Source organism: Pogona vitticeps, chromosome 1 (genome assembly GCF_051106095.1).
Source record: "Pogona vitticeps strain Pit_001003342236 chromosome 1, PviZW2.1, whole genome shotgun sequence".
In the NCBI taxonomy this organism is placed as follows: Eukaryota; Metazoa; Chordata; class Lepidosauria; order Squamata; family Agamidae; genus Pogona; species Pogona vitticeps.
In genome coordinates, this window is record NC_135783.1 from 55864201 (window position 1) to 55878857 (window position 14657).

The 14657-nt window shown below is 42.0% G+C and overlaps 1 protein-coding gene across 7 annotated transcripts in view; it reads left to right on the forward strand.

Moving 5' to 3' along the window:
* Window positions 1–14657, forward strand: part of RGS7 (regulator of G protein signaling 7) — a 206945-nt gene that overhangs the window by 88103 nt on the left and 104185 nt on the right. The gene's annotated exons all lie outside the window — the stretch shown is intronic.

Consider the following 14657-nt stretch of genomic DNA (forward strand, 5'->3'; position numbering starts at 1 on the left):
AATGCTGTTTCATGGATATTGAAAGATGGGCATCATTCATCCAAATGCTGTTATCATAAGGAATTTGCTCTCCGTTTTCTTTTCATCCCATCTTGAAGCTTATATTTAACATATTTTTAAATTATTTTTTAGGTGTACACTTCACTTTTGGCTCAGTTCAGTCCTCAAGGCAGATTATACTTGGGACAACATATTAATAGATGTTCTTTATATTTTACTATAGTAAAATATAGAGAAAATTTGTTACTATCCTAGAAAGATTAGAAAAAGTGGCAAATTTTCAGAAACTGTGCCGACTTGAGGTGTAACTATTCTGGTCTTCCAAAAGGACCTTTAGTTCTTTCTTCAGTATTCAGTAGGAGAGTTGGCCACAAGAATGACCTGTGGAGCAGTGCTCATTGTTAGAAAAGAGAGCTGGCTGTGTAGAGCTTAGCCTGGCAGAGGCATCATTTAGCTACTGCCATCTTCTCCTCCTATGGTGGTGGGACCGTCACATTAGTTGATGCATGCCTGCCTGCCATTATTTATGATGTGTGCCCTATCCTTGTTTTCTCTCTATCTTCTATGGTGCCATTTGTGCCAGTTTCTTTTTATTTCGTGCTTGCTCTATCTATGACTGCTGCCAACTCTGCTTCCACTGCCACTGCCACCATCTATGGAGCAATCCCAAACTGGAAAGACAGAGCGGGGTTTGCCACACATGTCTGAATGTGTACGCATTATGTGAGGGCAACATTTTGCTTCCCACTTCAGGCAGTGGGATTGCTCATGCCACTTCATTCAAAGCTTTCAATCAATTGGGGGACTGTTCATTGAAATATTGTAGCACTGAGGACTGGAGAGGAAATACTCCCCAAAATCACTTTTAAGGAAGATGCCGACCTGAACAGTATAAGAACATTTATTCCTATCCTATTTCTCAGTAGAAATAGTGTTCATCAAAGAAGTTGTTGCTTGTTTCTGAGAAACCCTAAATATTAAATATGTTGATCAGGACTTTTAAAGGAACCTCGGGTTCCACCAGATGGTTTTGGCCTGCAGGTACCACCATCCCTTATGATTGACAAAGCTGTCTGGGAAGCATGTTGTAGAGGCAGCTTGCCTCAGCCCCTATAAAACACCAACCCTACTGTGAAAGGGAGTAGGGCAAGCCTTCCCCTTGAATAAACAAACCAAAACCTGAAATAAATATGTCCTGGCCCTCCAGTTTCAGCAACAGAGGACAGCAAATTTAAAAATTTCACCTCATGGCAGAAAAAATATATAGCTAGAAGGTCCATACACCAGGTTTAAATTGTTCGTATTCCATGGCTTATGTGGTAGACAATGGCTGTTGTCAGCATCACATCTTGCCAAGGTTGCAAATCTATTTTGAAAAACTGTGATTACCCTTCGGGCAACCTTATACTTCCTCCCTCTGGGAGAGTCTTACATTAGGAGCTTCCCACCTAAACTTCTTGTCTCCCTCCTTCTTAGTATTGTATATGCCTATCTAAGCAGACACTGCCTCTTATATGATTGTTTCTTTTTCTCCAAGGGGCAATGCTGTTTATGCTACAGTGCTTTATTCCGTATGTCTGAAATATCCACTTATAGACATTACATTTTTCCATTTTGTGAAATAAATCTCGTGGGTAATTGCTAAGGATTTTCTTGATTTTGCCATTGTTGTTTAAATCCAGTTGTGAAGGAAATCCAGGGGAATGGCAAGTTTGGCTTGGTTACAGCTCTCATTTGGAAATTGGGCTCAAAATGATTACCTGGCACAAGTCCTTCTTTTATCAGAAAATGTTTTTTGCCCTTGCAGTTTAATAGTGTAGTCATGAGCTGGCAGCATGAGAAATTCCCAAGAGCGCATGGCCTATCCTGTACATAAAATCTGTTCTGGGACTTTTACCTTATGCCAGTTATTAAAATTTTAAAGATTAAAAGCAGTCAGGCACACATACAATCCAAGAGAGGAAATATATGGTGAAGTAACTTCAAAGTGTTGCCAAATGCCATACAGTGCTTGTCTCACATGTTATGCCACTAGTGGCCAAAGGATTAATTTCTATGACAAATCCTCAATATTTGTTTGATCTGAACAAGAATCCTACACTGATACATAACTCAGATGAGCCACCTTGAACATTCTGATGATAACTCTGAGAGATGCCAAATAATGCTGGAGTGGAGCTTCATAACATTATTTAAAAGAGTAACATTACTCTTTGATGATTGATCTATGCAAATAATGCATTGCTTATTTTTGGTATTTGCCATTCCATATTCCTTTAATAATACATTGTTGTGGCTATTTGTGTTATTTCATTTTTTTAAAAAAAATGTTCTACAAGTCTCTGTGAAGGGTCCTTCCACCCTAACCACCAAGGCCAGTTCTTTCCATTGAAAACAAAGTGACTTGAGTTGTATCCATGGTAGAGACTGGACTGGAATCCTGATGCCTAATTCTGCTTGAGCCTCTGTCTTGGAATGGCTCCAGTTAAAGTGAATTTTGAAATGAGAAAGCTGAAGCAAATATTTAATTCAACACTCTGAAACTAATTCAACACTTAAAAGCAACTAGACTTTATCTCACCAATTTGCAATTCAGTTATCTCTTGATTATTCTAATTAAGATAGGTTCCATGGGGCGAAGGAAAAATATGGCAAACTGATTACAGCTTGATTTCTTCTGTCATCACAATCTTGATTATCAAGCTGGTATTATGTTGTTACCATGTTGTTTTGTTACTAAATGATTGTAATGATTCTGTTGTTCAAGTCCATACCGACAGGTGCTTCTAAAACACATTTTCCTTTTTCTTACACATGCTACTCTCAGAAATAGGTTATATCAGACTTGTTACACCCCTTTGAGTATATTATATGTAATAAACATATTCACAAGTGTTTTGACACTGTCCAAAAGGTTTGAGATATTCATCCTTTGAAAGGGTTAAACAGATATGCATATATATATATGCCTCCAATCCCTGACCTCGATGTTGGTAGTGAGAGACACACCTATTTCTGCAGGGGGAGGGAGGGAGGAATGTCAGTCACTTCCAATTTCATAGTTCCTATGCTAATCTGGGCCCACAGAAATACATTTTAAATGCAGATATAAAGTAAGGACATAAATTAAGGGAAAACTGAAAAATGATTCTCCTTGTCTTTAAATAAGTGAATCTGCACAAATAACATTAAAAGAAATTGCACAAAGCAGGCAAAACTAAATAAATCCAAAATGAGGGACTGCTAAAGCATTTCTGAGTGTTTTATGCCTAGAAAAAAACGTAGTACAACCATGGGTCACCATAAGTCATAATAGACTTAATAGGGCACAGAATTGTTTTTTCAAGCAAATTGAGCAAAGGTACTGTACACTAGAAACATTTTAATGCAAATTTTGCCAAATGACAATGGGTGCTGCTCTTTTGTATAGATTTTGGAAAAAAAATACACCAAGAAGGCGGTGTGTCTCTTTTTAAAAAAATCAGCTAGAATCATATGACTAGAAGGATGTGATAAAAATCTAATAAATAAATAAATATTTTTTCCCTGTGCTTGTTGTGAGTGTGCCCTTTGCACCTCAAAGGGAGAGGACATTAATCTGTGCAAGGTATCAGCCTCGAGAAGAAGAAAACATCACAATCCTTGTATCACTCTCATGTGGAGGCTCTCATTTGCGTTCTTGAATATTCTTTGTGGAGACATGCCATCATATCAAGGCAGCCTACATAAATGAGAAAAAAGAATTTAGTGACTATTATATGCGTTCCTGTTCCTGGTGCCCCCTCTCTATGCTTACTTCTGCTTGCTTTCCTATGTGTTATTAGTCATACTTTGGTTCTTAACCTCTTACAAGCACTAAACTGAGGCTGCCTTTCAGATTTGTTATAATGCCTTAAAGATAATAGGCCACATTTGCATGACTACAAAATGTGAGGACTAAAACAGTAGGGACCGTAGGACTATGGCACTGACCCTTTGACCTATAGTATAAAAAGTACCATTTCAGAGCTCTTATATCTTTGGATCACTGCCCTACCACTTTGGTGTTTTGACAGAACACAAGGAAAATTTACATAAATCCCTCCTTGAACTTTTGTAAAATCTCTAACTCCTAATCTCTAGCCAAATTTGTATTGCTCAGATATGTCACCCAATCTAGAACTCATTCTCCTCTTCATTGAAAGCCTTCAACAATCTACTCTCTCCAGTTTTTGGAAGGAAATGTTTTATGTAAAAGTCCTCATATCCATCACTTACTGAATACCTCAAGTAAGCATTCTGCTATGTTTAGTAAAAGATTCCAGATATACATGCTTGGACAATGTTTTTTTGTGTTTTATTTGGTGTGGTAGGATGTTGTTTTTTAATTTCTGGACATAAAACCACTTATCTTTTGGCAGAAAAGACCTAGTGTTAGCATGGGGAAGCAATTCTGCACACCTTTGTGCTAAATTCCCCAACACCCAGCTTCCTAAGATTATTCATTTTCAAGAAGGATTTTTTTTTTTCTGAACACAGGGATGAAGTGTGTTTTGAAACATATGTTTTACTCCCTTTTTGTGTTCAGTCGTCTTTGCTATTCATGATCTGAACATGGCTAATGTGCTTGGGGGGGGGGGAACACCTATCCTAACAATTACAGTATTTCTTGGTAGATATATTGTGGTAAATATCCTGGTAGTTATTTCTGTTGAGCTATTAGTGATGGAAACGGGGATCAAATGTGGCCATTTACTAAAATCACTCTATGGACTTTCAGACTTCACAGATGATGTCATGACTTTTTCACCATTTCTCACAGGCCTTCTTCAATCTTGAAAATTTTAATAAGCATCACCAGATGCAGTTTCTAACATTCATGGAAACGTGCCTTATGTATGTGTGTTTGTGTTTAGTCGTTTAGTCGTGTCCGACTCTTCGTGACCCCATGGACCAGAGCACGCCAGGCCCTCCTGTCTTCTACTGCCTCCCGGAGTTGTGTCAGGTTCATGTTGGTTGCTTCGCAGACACTGTCCAGCCATCTCATCCTCGGTCGTCCCCTTCTCCTCTTGCCATCACACTTTCCCAACATCAGGGTCTTTTCCAGGGAGTCTTTTCTTCTCATTAGATGGCCAAAGTACTGGAGCCTCAGCTTCAGGATCTGTCCTTCCAGTGAGCACTCAGGGAAATCAACCCTGAGTGCCTTATGTATAGCTATATCTAACTCCCAATTTCTTTTGCAGCTGTTTTGAAACCAGCACATTGCTTGTTCATTGCAGAGCTGCTGTTTTCTTTTTCATAATCTTCTACCGCTATTTTGTGCCTTACTCACATGAAGGATTTGCTGCCTTTTGAAGAGGAATCTTCAGACTAGAATGGCCTACTGCATTGTCAGAGCTGGTCTGCTTTAAACAGATAAGGAGATAAATGGAGCGCAAGAGACAAAATGCTGAGGCACAGGAAAGGAGCTTATCCTTTGCTGTGGAGTTTAGGAGGCAAACAGTGACATATTAGGGAGGCAAGCAACTGTGCCAGAGGACAGCTGGCACTTCCCAGATTAGACAACTTGATCAAAACTAGAATAGGATTTCTTTGTATTGCCCCAATTAAGGTATTAAGGAGTTGATGTTGTCCTGACCAAGGTGGATAAGCAGCAGTGAAGAACTGACTGAAGGTTGTAGCCTTCCAAATAGTAGGATATAGAGGCTTATGGAAGAAGTGACTGCATCTTTGCAGAATACAAAATAGAGACAAAATAACGACTGGGATTGCCTGTGATGGAAACAGAGCTGTGAACCTAAAGGTACTGAAATCAAAGTCCTAATGTGAATTCTAGGATTTTATTTTCCTTGATGGGACAAATCCACTGACAAGAAAGGCAAGACAGTCCAGTAGTGGAACAAATATCCTCTGTTATTTACCATGTGAGAGGACTCTGTGAAACTGGACTACAAATATTAGTGTACAGCTCCTTGGTAATGACTAATACTGTGGTATGCTCAGTGAGTTCCTGACTAATTAACAAACCAATTTAGTACTCTTTGGCCACCTGGTTATATCTTCTGGATCCAGGGTTTCAGCAGAAACAAGACTTGTGCAAGAACTTGGGAAGGAGGGAGGCAGTTTCCAAATGTTTTAGGCTATAAGTTCCAGTTGAAACTATAAGTTCCAGAAAGCCCAGGGATGGGCAATTAATTTCTATAGTGGGCCACATGAAAAATCTGAACTGTGTTCGGGGGCCGAACCAACTTTACTCAGGTAAAAAAAGGGGTAACCCTGGTGATGTGAGTCAAATGAGTTTATGATGCAAAATGCTTTATGAGCAGAAACCTTCAAAGAGAACACGAACTGGGAGCACACAAAGCGGGGGCATGAAGAGGTCACTGGCTCTGAAGGTGGGAGGCAGGTAGAGTTGTGTGGCTGTAACTTGAAAGGAGAAGTGCGGTGTGGACCGTGAAGGGAGAGAGACAGAATGAAAGAAGGAAGGCAAAGAAAGAAAGAAAAAGAGAAGGAAGGAAGGAAGGAAGGAAGGAAGGAAGGAAGGAAGGAAGGAAGGAAGGAAGGAAGGAAGGAAGGAAGGAAGGAAGGAAGGAAGGAAGGAAGGAAGGAAGGAAGGAAGGAAGGAAGGAAGGAAGGAAGGAAGGAAGGAAGGAAGGAAGGAAGGAAGGAAGGAAGGAAGGAAGGAAGGAAGGAAGGAAGGAAGGAAGGAAGGAAGGAAGGAAGGAAGGAAGGAAGGAAGGAAGGAAGGAAGGAAGGAAGGAAGGAAGGAGAGACAGAATGAAAGAAGGAAGGCAAAGAAAGAGAAAAAGAAGGAAGGAAAAAAGAGGGAAGGAAGGAAAGAAAGCAAAAGAGAGAAGGGAGGAAGTACGGGAAGGAGAGTGCTGTAACCATGCACTGGAGAAATCATGGTGTGGGTCTGCGTGGAGATCCTGAGAATAAGAATGGGGAGAACTGTATGGTAGAGGGCACTTCCTGGGCAGGCATGGGTGCAGAAGGAAGTCCACTGGACGGTGATGGCAAGCACGGAGAAGCCCTCCATCTGCTGGCACCCCCCACCTCCCCCCCTTACCTCTTTCCACCAGGTTGTGGAGGTGGAAATGTAACTTGCTGGCTGTCAACACCCAGCAAGTAACATTTCCTCGTGAGGCCGGTGTAACTGGCGAAGAGCGGCTGCCCGCATGGGGACTGTAGGGGCCTGAGCCCAAAGAGGGCTCACCCATCCTCCAGCAGCAGCAGGTCCCCATGGGGGGCAGCTGACGGGGTGGGCGCCGCACTGATGCCACTGCTGCTGCTGCGAGGGAGCCACCGCGGCCAGGCACCTCACAAGGGCAACTGGGGCAGTGGCGGCAGGAGGCAGCGGCACTGTTCAGGTGAGTGGGTGCTGCTGGTGCGCTCCTTGCAGCTCTCCAGTGTCACAGCGGATTGGTCTTGTACCAGTGGTCAGTGAAGATGGCCATGATGAGCAGCGCCAAGGAGCAGAGGCTGAGCGACAGGCTGAGCACATCCACCAGCCCCCGCCCGCCAGCCCCCCATGGCGGCCTCCCCCTTTCAGTGGATGCTGCTCGGGCTCTTGGAGAGCCCTTTGCATGCTCCAACTGCCATACAATTGCACTCATTTCACACGCTAGCAAGGTTATGCTCAAAATTCTACACAGTAGGCTAGAGCAGTATGTGGACTGAGAACTCCCAGAAGTACAAGCTGGATTTTGAAAGGGCAGAGAAGCTAGAAACCAAATTGCTAACATGCACTGGATTATGGAGAATGCCAGAGAGTTCCAGAAAAATATCTACTTCTGCTTCATTGACTACGCAAAAGCCTTTGACTGTGTTAAGAACAACAAACTATGGCAAGTTCTTAAAGAAATGGGAGTGCCTGACCACCTTATCCATCTCCTGAGAAATCTAAATGTGGGACAGGAAGCAAGAGTTGGAACTGGATGTGGAACAACTGATTGGTTCAAAATTGGGAAAGGAGCACGACAAGGCTGTATATTGTCCCCCTGCTTATTTAACTTATATGCAGAATACCTCATGCGAAAGGCTGGACTGGAGGAATCCAAAACCGGATTTAAGATTGCCGGAAGAAATATCAACAACCTCAGATACACAGATGATACCACTCTGATGGCAGAAAGTGAGGAGGGATTAAAGAACCTCTTAATGAGAGTGAAAGAAGAGAGCGCAAAAAAATGGTCTGAAACTCAACATCAAAAACACTAAGATCATGGCCACTGGTCCCATCACCTCCTGGCATGATGGGACCAGTGAAATAGAAGGGAAAGATATGGAGGCAGTGACAGATTTTACTTTCTTTGGCTCCATGATCAGTGCAGATGGTGGCAGCAGCCACAAAATCAAAAGACTCTTGCTTCTCGGAAGAAAAGAGATGACAAAGCTAGACAGCATCTTAAAAAAAAGAGACATCACCTTGCCGACAAAGGTCTGCATAGTCAAAGCTATGGTTTTTCCAGTAGCAATGTATGGAAGTGAGAGCTGGACCATAAAGAAGGCTGACCGCTGAAGAGTTGATGCTTTTGAATTGTTGTGCCGGAGGAGACTCTTGAGAGTCCCCCGGACTACAAAGAGAACAAACCTATCTATTCTGAAGGAAATCAACCCTGAGTGCTCACTGGAAGGATAGATCCTGAAGCTGAGTCTCCAATACTTTGGCCATCTCATGAGAAGAGAAGACTCTTTGAAAAAACCCTGATGCTGGGAAGTGTGTGGACAAGAGGAGAAGGGGATGACAGAGGATGAGATGGTTGGACAGTGTCATGGAAGCTACCAACATGAATTTAACCCAGCTCCGAGAGGCAGTGGAAGACTGAGGGCCTGGTGTGCTCTGGTCCATGGGGTCACGAAGAGTCAGACACAACTAAACAACAACAACAAATATGCATTTACATTTACATTAGATTTCAAATACCACTTTTAAGTCTGGTTTAATTTATGTGCTTGCGTACAGCCTAATCAGCTATAAATCTATATGTGTGTGTATGAGTGAATGAATAAATAAATAAATTCAAGGTAACTATAAGACTACAGAAATTGATGGAAGGAATATTACTGATGCTTCTTTTATATCTTTGTTCTGTTTTAATGATTTCATCATTATACTGTTCTGATTCTCTGTGTTTATGTGTATGTGTGTGTGTGTGTGGGGGGAATCATTTTAAGGACTCTCTATTTTACTTATGAAGTCACCTTGAGAACAATATGCTCTAAAGTGGATTATAATGATTAATCAGTCGATCAATCAATCAATCAATTAATGTTCATGTCAAGTTGTAATTTACAAAATAGCAAAAGTAGTAGATATTGTAGTAGAGATAATGACTATACATCTAAAGCAGTGATGGCGAACCTATGGCACGCGAGCCACAGCTGGCACACAGAGCCCTCTCTGTGGGCACACGAGCCATAAGTCACCATAGAGAAATACTTACCTGTCCTCCGACCCTTCTTCATGGATTGCTGCCTTGTCGTGGCGAAGGGGCTTGAGTAACTCAGAGAAACTATGGGCTATGCCGTGCAGGGACACCCAAGACGGACAGGACATAGTGGAGAGTTCCGACTAAACGCAATCCACCTGGAGTAGGAAATGGCAAGCCACTCCAGTATCTTTGCCAAGAACGCCCCATGATCAGAAACAAAAGGCTAAAAGATATGACGCTGGAAGATGGGCCCCTCAGGTCGGAAGGCGTCCAACATGCTACTGAGGAAGAGCGGAGGACAAGTACAAGTAGCTCCAGAGCTAATGAAGTGGTTGGGCCAAAGCCGAAAGGACGCTCAGCTGTGGACGTGCCTGGAAGTGAAAGGAAAATCCAATGCTGCAAAGAAAAATACTGCATAGGAACCTGGAATGTAAGATCTATGAACATTGGGAAGCTGGAGGTGGTCAAACAGGAGATGGCAAGAATAAACATCGACATCCTGGGCATCAGTGAACTAAAATGGACAGGAATGGGTGAATTCAGCTCAGATGATTATCATATCTACTATTGTGGACAAGAATCCCGTAGAAGGAATGGAGTAGCCCTCATAGTCAACAAAAGAGTGGGAAAAGCTGTAATGGGATACAATCTCAAAAATGATAGAATGATGTCAATACGAATCCAAGGCAGACCATTCAACATCACAATAATCCAAGTTTATGCACCAACCAGCATTGCTGAGGAGACTGAAATTGAACAATTCTATGAAGATTTACAACACCTTCTAGAACTGACACCAAAGAAAGATGTTCTTCTCATTCTAGGGGACTGGAATGCTAAAGTAGGGAGCCAAGAGATAAAAGGAACAACAGGGAAGTTTGGCCTTGGAGTTCAGAACGAAGCAGGACAAAGGCTAATAGAGTTTTGTCAAGAGAATAAGCTGGTCATCACAAACACTCTTTTCCAACAACACAAGAGGCGACTCTATACATGGAAATCACCAGATGGGCAATATCGAAATCAGATTGATTATATTCTCTGCAGCCAAAGATGGAGAAGCTCTATACAGTCAGCAAAAACAAGACCTGGAGCTGACTGCGGTTCTGATCATCAGCTTCTCATAGCAAAATTCAAGCTTAGACTGAAGAGATTAGGAAAAACCACTGGGCCACTCAGGTATAATCTAAACCAAATCCCTTATGAATACACAGTGGAAGTAAAGAACAGATTTAAGGAACTCGATTTGGTGGACAGAGTGCCTGAAGAACTTTGGATAGAGGCTCGTAACATTGTCCAGGAGGCAGCAACGAAAACCATCCCAAAGAAAAGGAAATGCAAGAAAGCAAAGTGGCTGTCCAACGAGGCCTTAGAAATAGCAGAGAGGAGAAGGGAAGCAAAATGCAAGGGAGATAGGGAAAGTTACAGAAACTTGAATTCAGACTTCCAAAGAATAGCAAGGAGAGACAAGAGGGCCTTCTTAAATGAACAATGCAAAGAAATAGAGGAAGATAACAGAAAAGGAAAGACCAGATATCTGTTCAGGAAAATTGGACATATTAGAGGAACATTTTGCGCAAAGATGAACATGATAAAAGGCAAAAATGGGAGGGACCTAACAGAAGCAGAAGACGTCAAGAAGAGGTGGCAAGAATACACAGAGGAATTATATCAGAAAGATGTGGATATCCCGGACAACCCAGACAATGTAGTTGCTGACCTTGAGCCAGACATCCTGGAGAGCGAAGTCAAGTGGGCCTTAGAAAGCCTGGCTAACAACAAGGCCAGTGGAGGTGATGGCATTCCAGTTGAACCATTTAAAATCTTGAAAGATGATGCTGTTAAGGTGCTACATTCAATATGCCAGCAAGTTTGGAAAACTCAACAGTGGCCAGAGGATTGGAAAAGATCAGTCTACATCCCAATCCCAAAGAAAGGCAGTGCCAAAGAATGCTCCAACTACCGTACAATTGCACTCATTTCGCACGCTAGCAAGGTTATGCTCAAAATCCTACAAGGTAGGCTTCAGCAGTATGTGGACCGAGAACTCCCAGAAGTACAAGCTGGATTCCGAAGAGGCAGAGGAACTCGAGACCAAATTGCTAACTTGCGCTGGATTATGGAGAAAGCCAGAGAGTTCCAGAAAAATATCTACTTCTGCTTCATGGACCACAGCAAACTATGGCAAGTTCTTAAAAAAATGGGAGTGCCTGACCACTTTATCTGTCTCCTGAGAAACCTATATGTGGGACAGGAAGCAACAGTTAGAACTGGTCATGGAACAACTGAGTGGTTCAAAATTGGGAAAGGAGTACGGCAAGGCTGTATATTGTCCCCCAGCTTATTTAACTTATATGCAGAATACATCATGCGGAAGGCTGGACTGGAAGAAACCCAAGCCGGAATTAAGATTGCCGGAAGAAATATCAACAACCTCCGATATGCAGATGATACCACTCTGATGGCAGAAAGTGAGGAGGAATTAAAGAACCTTGTAATGAGAGTGAAAGAGGAGAGTGCAAAAAACGGTCTGAAACTCAACATCAAAAAAACTAAGACCATGGACACTGGTCCCATCACCTCCTGGGAAATAGAAGGGGAAGATATGGAGGCAGTGTCAAATTTTATCTTCCTGGGCTCCATGATCACTGCAGATGGAGACAGTAGCCCTGAAATTAAAAGGCGCCTTCTTCTTGGGAGGAAAGCGATGACAAATCTGGACAGCATCTTGAAAAGCAGAGACATCACCTTGCCAACAAGGACAGATCCTGAAGCTGAGGCTCCAGTACTTTGGCCATCTAATGAGAAGAAAAGACTCCCTGGAAAAGACCCTGATGTTGGGAAAATGTGATGGCAAGAGGAGAAGGGGACGACCGAGGATGAGATGGCTGGACAGTGTCTGCGAAGCAACCAACATGAACCTGACACAACTCCGGGAGGCAGTAGAAGACAGGAGGGCCTGGCGTGCTCTGGTCCATGGGGTCACGAAGAGTCGGACACGACTAAACGACTAAACACACCTCCGACCCTGGATTTTGGCACTCCCCTCTGCTGGTGCAGTCGACCAGCAGAGGGGTGCAATGGCGACCATTACAGGTCTAGCCCAATGGGGGATTGGAGAAACAGTAAGTATTTCATTGTTAATACAGCCCATAGGAAAAAAACAAGCATTCAACCCTTGTAGTGCAGGAGCAGTTGTTTTTTCTAAACTAAAACCTCAGCATTCGGGTTTTAATTGCAGTATTGGCACTTTGAAATAAATAAGTTGATTTTGTGTTGCAGTTGGGCACTCAAGCTTAAAAAGGTTCACCATCACTGATCTTTATGTAAAGGGTGGGCAGTACTATAGATAAAATTATGTAAATCTAGAATATTTGGGAAATTCAGGAATGCATTTTCAGAGACTGCTTACTTCCTGTGTTTATTAATACAGAACAAAATGCTAAAGCTGCTAAATTTGGTCAGTGCAACCATCTAGCCAGTCATTTGGCCATTACTTTTTGATGAAAAAGAACTTCCTGTGACTTTGTTGTGCATAAGGCACCTCATTAGGGATTCTTCTGCGAAACTCACATGGAGCTGTGCACAATAGAATCCAGAACACTTTCTGGGTAAGCCAACTGTTACGAACATTAAAACACATCATTCTTTGAACTTCCTTGAAAGACGCAAATCTTATCCCAAGTTCTTTCATTCTTTCACTCTGAAGGAACACTGAAAGCAGGCAGCTTTTTATGTGAAAACCCTTATGTTATCGTATCAAATGGTTTAACCGAGAGCTGTTACCATCAGACATCATGGGACCTCATTCACAAAGAAGGCATGCTCACTTTCATTCACAAGGCAGGCCTTTAAGTGGAAAAGTACTTTTAAAAAATCATTCCACATGTTTCACTTACAAATGTCAGGCAGCACTTGTCAATACTGTTCCTGTGAAAATCAAGGATTGTCCACTACATACACCTACTGTCTCAGTCCACTGAAGAAGTGAAAATTGGTTGGTATATTTGCATTCCTGCATGTGTGCAAGGATGCCAGAAATGATGTGCCAAGATTGCTGCCTGTGGCTTCAGAACTGAGCATTTTGAACTAAACACCAGATTAGAGACTAGGGATGGCTTTCATAAGGAACTGAGCATGTGGCATAATCTGTTTTATCCACATCACCAGGATGCAGCAATGAAAACTGATCCTAGAAAGGCATGCTAGATAGTACTCTGGATGCCTGCCCATATACTGCCAAATATAAAAGACTTTTCCCTTGATGTGTCTAGGAAATTTGTCACAACAGATGACCAACTGTTCCACTTTTAACTCTGCTGAACAAAATCCCAATAAACTATGTTGGACAACATATGAAAGAGGCTATGGAGGAATCAAAATATGATTTTTTTTTTGTTCCTCAGTTACTGCATAGTATACACGAGTGATACTAATATATTTGTGGCAATATTCCCTTTGAGACTTACACCATTAGTGCTCTAATTGTTGACTGACATGTTCTACTGCCTCCAAATTTTCAGTGAACCGTGGGGCATTACAGGTTCTTTGGTAGCAGAGTGGGAGTCAATTATGGTGGTTGTATTGATAGCTGTTTCCATCTTGCCCATCCATGGTGATGCTCTTAAAATTGGGCAGGGACACGGCAATTGAATGGGCCACCCAGATTGTGAACACCTCCTTGCCGGAGGTACATATGCCCTTCTCCTTGAAGGAGATGATGATCTGGCCCATTTTTTAAAAAAGCCAACCTGTTGACAAAACATGGGAAAGCTTTCTGAGTTACGTCTCATCTTTTTCTTACTTGGTGTGTTGAACACATAATGTTATACCTTCCTAAGATCACTCCATTGTAAATAGCAGATCATTCCTGACAAAATACCTGGAGATCATCCAAGCCCATACAACAATGGGGGGATTATAAAATATATCAGAATTAAATTAAACTGTTTAAATATATTGTTTATATAAATGCGCTGTGCAATACGAAATGTAAAAAATGCTTACATCAGCCTCCTAATGTGGACTTTAATGCAAATTAATGTTTAATTTGTGTTTCAAGAAAGTAGACATGAAGAGAAATTTATCACTTGTAATGCTGGGCCCTAAGGTCATTCATTTCAAAGCTAAATGGCAAAGATTTTGAACAAAGGAAATAAGATTTATCTTCTACAAGATTTATCAATAGCTGCCAAAGTAGAGAGCTTTAAAGGGGATTAGGCCATCTGATGGAGGCTAAGATTATAA